The sequence below is a fragment of the Limulus polyphemus genome, unplaced genomic scaffold (genome assembly GCF_000517525.1).
Source record: "Limulus polyphemus unplaced genomic scaffold, Limulus_polyphemus-2.1.2 Scaffold4826, whole genome shotgun sequence".
Taxonomy (NCBI): Eukaryota; Metazoa; Arthropoda; class Merostomata; order Xiphosura; family Limulidae; genus Limulus; species Limulus polyphemus.
This window is the reverse complement of record NW_013670436.1, coordinates 33,892-45,404: the sequence shown is the minus strand read 5'-3', so window position 1 is coordinate 45,404 and position 11,513 is coordinate 33,892.

Here is an 11,513-nt window from a genome sequence, read left to right as displayed (position 1 = left end):
CAAAACAAAAAACAATTCTGTTAAGAAAAGCCATGTAGGTGACGGATGCTACTAATTCAGTTTTTTTCAGTTGTTGTTTGTAGTTAACCACAAAGCTACACAATGGGCAATCCGTGCTCTGCCCACCACGGGTATCGAAACCCGGATTCTAGCGTTATAAGTCCGCGGACATACCGCTGTGCCACTGGGGGGTGGCAGTTTTCAGAAGTTTTGAGTTCATGCTAGATATACCCGAATATCAGCCATTATTACTTCAAAGTGTTGGGAGTGGCCGGGTTTCTAGTTTTGAAAAGAGAGATAGATATATATACAATAACATTGGTCATTAATTGACTGGTAATATAATTTCAAAAGCGATTGTTTGTTGAATTTCAAATTTTACACAGAGTCAATAGCTCTACTACTAGGCCTAATGATGGTTATGTTAGTACCTACTTTTATTAGGCCTAATGCTACTACCGATAGCGATACTATCACAGTTGTGATATTCCTCATCTATCACTGTATCAGCCATAGGTCTAAACGAAATTTTAGTTAAAACTAACTCGTGTAATTAATATTTATGTTTATCTCCCCCCCCCTTTTCAGTATAATGAACAAATTAATAAACAATCAATTTCACTTTTTTCGAGAAGGACGATAAAACCCAAGTCGGAAAAAGACCTTACAAAACTGTAGCAAATGTTGTTTCTTGCCTACCACTCGTGTTGCATGTGCGGTGAGGTCGTAAAACATTAACGTATGAAACATGAGAACGGTCTACACAGTACACGTTCATTATATTCAAAAATTAATTAAGTAGTTACAATTCTCTTTGCTAAAGTTGCTTTGTTTGATTTTCCTTTTTTTTTTTAGTTTTCAACTTTCAACACATTTGACACAGTGGGGGTACCATTACTTATCCATGTTATGGTTCTTTGTTGACGACATTTTCACAAGGCGATGTAGAGACACATTCTCACCCTTGACTTGTCACGACATTCGGGATTAGACGTCAGGTAAGACTGTCGTTGGCTGCTGTACCGGTTTAGGACACAGTTTATAGGCCCTATCTTTTCTACACAATACCAACGTATAAATCAACAGCGGGCGTCTAAATTGTTGCGGTAATTATGTGTTGATGGCTACGGGATCGTGAAAAACAATATTTATATGCTACGGGATGAAGGCCTGTGTTCAACGTCTTACCACAAATCTTCTCGCTTTCATCATCTTTTCTATCCCCCTCCCCCGTTTTTTTTCTCTCTCTCTCTCTCTTTTTCCGTTTTCTATCTACTCTTACTCAAGTTCTCCTTGTTGTTTAGCCGTGTTTACAAATCACTGTATGCTATATCCCGCAACGGAAGTCGTGACAATCTTACGTGCTACAGTTCACGCACTAGAGACGTGATACAAACAATGTCAAAAATCAACTTCTTGTTTATTATACGCTATTTTGTTTTCATCTAAAATAGTTTTACCTGCGTCGAACGGTTTCGTAAGCTAGCTAAAATATTTACAGAACAACTACTCAAAATCTTTTTTAAATAGAGGTTCGTTTTTATATATTTATCACGACTATTACATCATTAATGAGCAAGGGCTAAACGATTAAGCAACTGGTCGTCGACGAATAGCAGGGATTGATCGCCCACTCCCCTTAAACCTTTACATTTTATTGTAATTAACCTACAATCAGATACTACAAAATCATGCTTTTGACTTCCGAAAAGTAGTTAACTTGTGCATAGTTCAGCTTTTCAACCAGTAAATCAATCATTCAGAAACTAGAAATAAACATGAAACCTGTTACACAAGAGTTCCATAACTCAAAGTACAACAGGCAGTACTAGAACGAACATAGAAGCAATATCTGGGGGACTGTCCCCCTCAAATATTTTCAGCTACCCTTCATGCCTCCCTCAAAATTTAGACACACGTGTAATTTAGTTTTTTAACTGCATAGTCTGGCTATTTTTAGTACACAAAACTTCATAAGAAAATCATGCCCTCCCATATCCAAACAATTTAGCCTATTGGAAACGAGAAATTTGAAAAATATACGAATCGTTCTAGTTTTCAAGATCAAATTTGAAATGAAATATCGGAATAAGTAAATGAAATTTCTAGAGGAACCTAATGGGACACTCTAGTGTTTTGCCATGTCTTTTGTATGTATCCCAAAACGCCCCACTACAACTCCCCTAAAAACTATTCAAGTTCTTAACTTAAATAGCTCTATGGTTACACATTTTATGACAATCGGTATTTGATATATTTTCATTAGTTATTCTTTGTATTCAGTTTCATAAACCAAATGTTGGCTTCTCCAGCTTCCATGTTAAATGTTCGACAGTGAAATTCTGGTTATGACATCCAGCTCTCAAAGATACGAAAAAATTCCGATCATAAGTAAGCTGTTTAGATCATTATTATACGAAATTAAAATAACATATACACACAGCAAACCTTAAAAAATAAACAACCCTCAAAACTTACACTAACACATACACATTAATGTAAACAGCCAGGGAAACCTAAATAACTCATTATTACTCGATTTTTTAAAAAAATAATTACAGAAAAAACTATAATTATTGGTTTCACTGAATATTGACATATAAGATCTTAAAGTGCAGAATTAGGGCTAACCTGACATTATTGGGATTATGGTCGAAAATACTAATGTTTGTAGTATTTTCGGCCGTAATTCCAATAATGTCAGGTTAGCCCCAATTCTGCACGAGGCCAAAAGCAATTTTACTGTCCCTTAACAACTGTGGTTTGTAAGGTGTGCACTTGTAGACTACTTATAGCATTACTGCTTTTAATAAAATTGTATTTATGGAAACTAAAATTCATTTTACTTCAACTGTCAATATCAAAAATGTTTTGGCAAGGAACTGTACACTATACACTGAAATATGCAATTCGTTCCATAACTACAAATCTGTTATTTTAAGCCTTGGTGTTAATTGTTGAAGAACAACTTTTTTGATCAATCACAAACCACTAACAAAGTTTTCGCTGTAAAATATAATTAGGCTGAGTGTTACTACTGTTTAATTCAAGGTCACTCAAACCATACCTGTTTTGTATAGTCACTATGGAAACTTATTACATTTCGGAATAGTTCAATCTGAGTTAATTCTAAAAGCTTATTAACACTTAATTCTTTTAGTCTTTTTCAGTATATAAGGAACAATGAAATAATATATATGGAAAATAATATTATAGTATTGTTTAAACACAAGTTAAATAAGAAGCTCCATGTGAAGCTACCACAGCTTTAGATAAGACTAACGAAACGGAGGTGCTTCAAAGTGGAACGTACAGGTTTTAAACGTGAAACGTTTCACTGGAGACACACCAGCAAAATGAAGTGAAAAAAAAAATCGTTTCAAAAACGTTTCCCTGTGAACTTATGATTCATGGCTCGCGTCCCGTTACCGAAAAAACGTGCACCGCAGTTTAGGGTTGTGGATGCACTACAAGTGTGCCGGTCAAATTCCACTGTTCATTTATACAAGTAGCCCAAGAGTTGGCGGTGGGTGCTGTAGAGTAGCTGCCTTCCTTCTAGTAGATGACCTTTGTTTAGCTTTGCCCGAATATTCTAAAAACGCAAATGAACAAAATGATAAGATACAACAAAGTGACCCTGTTTTTTTTCACATCTCTGTCATTTTGAGTATCTCGACAACACAAACAGAGATCTGACCTTTGAAAAGTAAAATTTAATTTTTCCATCACTCCCGTTCAAATTAGAAACTTATGAAAAGTAACAAACAAAGTATAGTCTGTCTTACAAAGAAAAAAAAACATACAGACAGATGACTCCGAATACTTCATTTGGTTTGGTTTGAATTTCGCGCAAAGCTACAAGTGGGCTATCTGCGTCAGCTGTCCCTAATTTAGCACCCACCATCGACTCTTGGACTGCTCTTTTACCAATGAAAAGGTGGGATTTGACTGTCACATTATAACGCCCCCCATGGCTGAAAGGGAGAGTATGCTCTGTGTGACGAGGATTCGAGCCCGCGACCCTCAGATTGCTAGTCGAACACTTGGCCTAACTTATGACGAAAGGAGAATTATGCTAACTTAAATAAACAATGTTAGATATAATAAAAAAATATATAAATATTGCCCGACGAATTATATATTCCACTAGATGGCGCCACTGCTCAGTAAAACTACGATTCACCAACGAAATATAGTTCACAAAGAAACAGTTGTTGTTAAAGTATTTGATAATATAAATAGCGTCTCGACCAATTATATGTCTATCGTATCCCATTCGGCTTGATGAGCCCTGATATTAGCCGAAAGGCCTCGTCGGCACTAGATATGATGTGGTTAACATATTATTACGTTCTTCTTTACTGTCACGCATAAGTTATTATAATACGTAAACAACAAGTACTGAAGGCTGGAGGGGGGGGGGGTCGTTAAATAAGTTGTATTAATTTCTTGAAAATCATCAAAACGATGTTTAAATGGTCTACAATGTCCCAGAAGAAGTAGAACAGTTTGAGTGCTCCCTCCGTATAATCAACGGTTTCAAGTAAATGGTACGAATTAAAGAAGTTTTGAGAAATACGCTTGATGCATTGATTGTCCAGGGTTTGTAATCAAAGTGGCCCTGGACTTTGTTGGTCAGTGGAACTCTTAATGAATCAAAATGACCCTCAGAACCTGTTGGTCGGTGCAATTCGTAATCAAAAAACTCTGGACCTTATTGGTCAGTGGAACTTATGATCAAAATGGCCCTGGGCTTTAGTGGTCAGTGGAACTCATAATCAAAATGGCCCTGGACCTTGTTTATCAGTGCAACTTGTAATCAAAGTAACCCTAGACACTATCGGTCAATGGAACTCGTAATCAAAATGGCCCTGGGCCTTGGTGGTCAGTGGAACTCTTAACTAAAGTAACCTGGACCATATTGGTCAATGTAACTCGTAATCAAAATGGCCCTGGGCCTTAGAGGTCAGTGGAACTCTTAACCAAAGTGACCTGGACCATTTTCATTAGTGCAACTCTTAATCAAAGGGACCCCAGACCCTGCTGATCAATGGATCTCATAATCAAAGTGTCCGTGGACCCTGCTGATCAGTGGATCTCATAATCAAAGTGGCCGTGGACCCTGCTGATCAGTGGATCTCATAATCAAAGTGGCCGTGGACCCTGCTGATCAGTGGAAATTGTAATAAAATGATTTTAAAATCGAACTTTTAATAAGCAGACTGAGTTGGCCAGGACATTTTTCACTAGTGGTGTTTGGTCTGGCATGGCCAGATGGTTGGTTAGGGTGCTCGACTCGCAATCTGCGGGTTCGAATTCCCGTCCCACCAAACATGCTCGCCATTTCAGCTGTGGTGGCGTCTTTATGTGACGATCAATCCCACTATTCGTTGGCTGTGGGTGGTGATAGCTAGCTGTCTTCCCTCTAGTTTTACACTGCTAAATTAGGGACGGCTAGCGCAGATAGCCCTAGTGTCGCTTTGGGTGAACTTCCAAATAAACCAAACTAGTGGTGTATTTATATTCTAATTATCTGTGTTGTACCTTAAACACTAACATATTTTTTTTATTTCTTGTGTATGTCTTTTAAATGAAATTAATCGCGTTTTTGTGCATTCAAACTGACAGAGTTCCGTGTAATTGATTTTAGTTGGAATACATAATTAATAAAACTAACTGCTCAAGAAAGTTTCTGTTTAGTCCAAAAGATTAGGAATGAAACGTACATTGTTTTCACCTTCTTCATTAATGAATCAGTTGCCAACATCAGTCAAGCCACGTGTCATCGTGATTAACCAAGTTTAAAGTCCATTTCCGTATGGATGCAGACTCTGAGACGACTGTTCAATCATTCTCGTGCACTCTTTTGATGACGTCAGCCACAGACTCGAGATATTTATACACAATAGCTTAATATAGCTTCATAGATTAATATTAAAGGATGCTTTCTGACGTCATTTTCTGTCATTGCATGCTAGGATCACATAGGTTTATAACTTCACTTTCTATCAAGGATACTCTTGATGGTATCGTCTCCACAAAAAAAACAGCAGTGTAATAAAATTCTGACGTCATTTCCTGTTATTGCATACTAAAATACCAGTTATTTGGCACACTCGGAAAACATAGTTAACTTTTTTGATATGAATAAAGCAATTAAATAAATTAAAATGCATATTGTTTTTTATTGACTTTCAATCCTTCAGTTTTGGAATAACGATTTTATATTCACGAGATCTTCTGAAATTGAAAACTACAATCCTGAATAAGAACGATTCTCAGTTATTCTTGAGTTGCACGCATATAAAAATTTTATTTATATACCTGTATGTGTGACTCGTGTGATGTTCTTTCATGTCTCGTGCAAAAATAGAATAGACTAATATACGTACGAGATTTTTTGTTATTTATTGTTATTAGTTTTAAGCCTACAAGACTACGTAGATCCAAGTGGTTATGCCTACTTGCAGTGACACACTTACGTTGTTAAACTAAATATATTGATTTGTATAATAACTATAAAACAAAAGGGAGCGTTAGTTTAAAATCTAAATATATCATTTCTGACATTCAAAGAAATTGTGATATTTTTAACTGATTACCAAATGAAGATTAACGAAGATCACGTAAAAACGGCGCCGCGCGTTTCCACAGATACATAAAACACGGAATACTGTACGACACTCCGGCGTAAGTTCTAACGTCGATTAACATTTTCCTAATATCGCCTTTAGAAACGGTAATTAAGACAATATGGGTCGCCCTGTGAAAAGAAGGGGCATTATCTACGACAGAGCCGACCATAACGAGCACATTACCGGTCGTGATAAATTAGCTGCATTCATACAGCGTGTGCGTCCGGATCTGTGATGAATACTGTACTTGATGCAAACGCGTCTCCTCGCGTGGCTTTCCAGCGGGGCGCGATAAAAATTTAATTAAATCGGCAGAACTTATGGTCTGTCAGATTTCATTATCGGTTGACCTTTCTTTTTCAAAATTAATGGTTTTTCGCCGAGTATAGTGTCGCAGAAAAGACTCGATGAAAAATATGTATGTGTGTGTGTGTGAGACCATATTTCATAGGATGACAAAGTTATATACGAAATTTAAATTAATGTATTAGCCAGAACTAGTAAATTAATATATAAGAATTTTATGAATAAAACAATTGTGTTAATAAAACAATAGTGCTAATAAAACAATAGTGCTAATAAAATTGTTGTACGTGTACATATATCATAAGTTGTTTGTTTGTAATTAAGCACAAAGCTACACAATGGGCTATCCGTGCTCTGCCCACCACGGGTATCGAAACCCGGATTCTAGCGTTGTAAGGCCGCAGACATACCGCTGTGCCACTGGGGGGGGGGGCATATATCATAGTGCACGTACGCGATAATGAAATAATAATTTAATGATAATATTTTACATTCCTTCTTCTCGCTTACAGCAAATGCAAGAAATAGTATTCCACTGTTTTACGCTATATTCAAAAAAAAGTGTAAATCGTTATAGAATTCTATCAATAACTGGTTAAAAATGGAGGCCTAGTACTAAACCTAATGCTGGTTAGTACCTAGTTTTGCTAGGCCTATTGCTGGTTAATATCTAGTTGTACTAGGCCAACTGATGATTAATTCCAAACCAACCTTTAATTTAAGTGCATTATTGCTCTTTTTTACTTTTCTTATATTTCTTATTCTCATGTTATCGTATCTGTATGCTGTGTAACATGTTTGTTACAACGGACATGCTACACCTTGGCTTGAATAAAGCTGAATTTGAATCAATAATGTTTATAAGATTATATATATATGTTTACTTAGCATAAGTATAGTCATATTGCTATATTATAAAGTAACAAATCATGACGATGTGTTCTTTTGACACAAAGTCATCTGTAACAATGTGAGGCAGGTGAAACAAGCAGTTTAATTAAGCAATATTGGCTGCTTAATTATCAAGTTAGTTTAACATAATTGGTTGATACGTTGAGAAAGGGGAGCAGTTGTAGTTACAAGTACTAGTATTCTGGATATTTGACCATTTTTATCCATACATCCTGAATTCTGTAACACTAAATATGTAAGGGTCTAGCACTGCTATCCCACGAATGTTTTAGCTTTTGAAAGGAACTCTATTTATCAACATCAAGTTAGAAAAATGTTACATACCTTTATTCTTCGTTGTAATGCAGTATTAGTATATAGTTCTACTACTACTAGGCCTAACGCTGGGTAGTGCCTAGCTGTACTAAACCTAATGCTGGTTAGTACCTAGTTTTGCTCTAACATATTTCATAGACAGACTCATACTATGTCTTAAAGCTTAATATTAACCAATTCATACTGATTGATAAGAATATTGAGGAAAGAATTTTTAATACTTTTTCTGTAAAGAAATTTACATTTTGGGTTTAAAAGTCTTTAAAAAAAAGTATTTGGAAAGTGTAAATAACAACTTGACTATTTGAACAAGTGTTTCACACTTAGTAACCATCTCAACTTCAGTTTGAATATAACTTAACCCCTTCTATGATTATTAGTTCAAGATCAGATGGTAATTTTACATTAATTTCAATCTGATTTGTAGCTCATTCCAACTTTTAACTTCTCCAACTAGTGTCTTAAAAGATTTGTGTTAGTGTGCTCGTGGCTAGCCCACACCAGTGTCGAACCTAACATTGAGAGCAGCCTAAGGGACGTACTGACGACAGTTTTCCGAAGATTTATAGAGATTACTCCGTCAGCCTTCTCTGCCATCCTGTGCCAGCCTGACGGGAGGGAAAGAGGTAATTAAACTGGAATCTTTGTCTTTCGTGCCATAGGAACTTGTTAGCCTCAACACCAGTTTTATACAGCTGGGTTCGTTCACAGCGTAAGAAAAAAAAATAGGAACGATATCTTTATCTACCTTGATAATTTTCTGAAATCTTATAAACATACAAATATTTAAACGTTAGTTAACGATTAGACGTGAAATGTCAAATCTGTCGAAGTGACAGAGTTCGTTAGGCCGAACAGAAGTGACAAAAATACTAAAACGGCCGTCAAACGTGGCATTTCGACAACTTTGATTTAGGGCTAAGGAACTAAATGATTTCACTGTTATGGATTGAAAGCAGGAGTTAAATTCGGATGGAAGGGTGCGGAACTGCGTTCTGCCTCTCGAAGATTCAAACCATTAGCAATCCTCGTCTCCTGATTGGAAGAAATAGTGCCAATCAAGGAGTGTCTGTGTCCTTTGATTCAACCACGCTGTAATCCACAAAGTGGGTTTGAAAAGGGAATTCCAAATCTTTCGAAATCCTAGTTTAAACCATTGACTGAAAGCTCGATCAGCGTTGAGCCTAAAATGCTAAATTAATAAAGCATTTTTACCCATATGGGTTTTAAAACGTTTGATTATATGTCGCTTAGAGTTACATGGTCGTTTTACATACGAATCTTTTGTTGTCGTTCATGATTCTAGATATATTTAAGAAAATAAACATTAAAAGTAACTACCCATGTAGACCCCCCTGTGGCTCAGCAGTATGTCTGAAGGCTTATAACGCTTACAAACCGTTTTTTTTTATACCTGTGATGGGCACAGCACGGATAGTTCATCTTATAACTTTGTGCTTAGCAGTAAACAAACAAAAATCTACCTGTGTACAATTCTTAGAAATATTGTCAACTTATAACTTAATCTTCCCTTTCTCCGCTTTCCAGGGGAAATCTTGTAAAACCCTGTACAATGAAATGAAAAACTAAAGGTTGACGCATTCCAGACTATGGCTTAGTAAGGAGAGTTCGAACCCCGGCTTTTAACTTCTTAGACAAATTTGTTTGTTTGTTTGAAGTTAAGCACAAAGCTACACAATGGGCTATCTGTGCTCTGCCCACCACGGGTATCGAAACCCGGTTTCTAACGTTGTAAATCCGCAGACATTCCGCTGTGCCATTGGGGGGGGGGGGGCTTCTTAGACAAACTCTTCGAGACCAGATGTATATCCACCTTGTTTAAGTCGATGTAGTGTTAATGAAAATGTTTATACTTCGTACTTTTTGTGCCCCAGTTTTGTGTATGAAAATATAAATGAAATATTAACTTCTTCTGTGTCAAGTTATTTTTCTTTTTTAAATGGGCTTAACAAAGTCAGTTAGTGCCTTTAAATAAGCAGTTTGTGAAGTAAACAAACTAACACCATTACTCATACTAACGGAAAAAATATATATGTATATATATATATAAAATTAGACTTTTAGAGAAAAAAATATATAAAAAATCTAATTTATTTTATTTTATCACTTTCGCGTTTTTCTACTTATATAAATATAGCTGTGTTAGAGAAAATACGGTGACTGTCAAGAAGATGCCTATTATAACGCGACATACAAAACAAAAACATTGAATTATCTTTCATCAAAATTTCGAAAAGTCCTGTAAAACAAAATCTGTAGTTTAATACATTTACGCTAAAACCCTAGCATATACAAGCACACAGAATAGTTTGCAGCAGACGCTTTGTCACAGGTTTCGACTGAGTAACAGACTTATGTTTATTTGTAATTAAGCACAAAGCTACACAATGGGCTATCTGTGCTCTGCCCACCACGGGTATCGAAACCCGGATTCTAGCGTTGTAAGTCCGCAGACATACCGCTGTGCCACTGGGGGGCAACAGACTTATATAATAGTTTTAATTTCTAGGCCTAAGTTTAATTTTAATTTTTAGGCCTAAGTTTAATTTTAATTTTTAGGCCTAAGTTTTAAATCCACCCCACCTCCCACCCCCTACAACACGTAGAAAAAACTTTATGGTAAAAACAGCCATAATAAGAAGTAAAAGATCGTTTGTAAATATTTGTACGACATGGTACTTAGTACCTGTTGTACCGTCACGATCAACCTACATACTTGATACCGGTAGGAGGTTGGTTGTTGGAGGGAAACAACGTGTGATAACCGTTGTTATGACGACAAGTATAATAACCCGTACCTGCTGGTATGTGTTAACGTCCCATAATCATTATATATCTGTTCCTTTGTCGTCACGAATAATACACAACCCATATCTGTTACTATACCATCACGTATAATACACAACCCATATCTGTTACTATACCATCACGTATAATACACAACCCATATCTGTTACTATACCATCACGAATAATACACAACCCGTATCTGTTACTATACCATCACGTATAATACACAACCCATATCTGTTACTATACCATCACGTATAATACACAACCCGTATCTGTTACTATACCATCACGAATAATACACAACCCATATCTGTTACTATACCATCACGAATAATACACAACCCGTATCTGTTACTATACCATCACGAATAATACACAACCCATATCTGTTGTTGACATGTGATCACTTATGATGTGCTGTTGTATATAACAAATATTCAACATCTGTTACTATGTCATCACGTATAATAAACACCCCATATCTGTTGCTATGTTGTCTCGAATATACACAACCCATATCTGTTACTATACC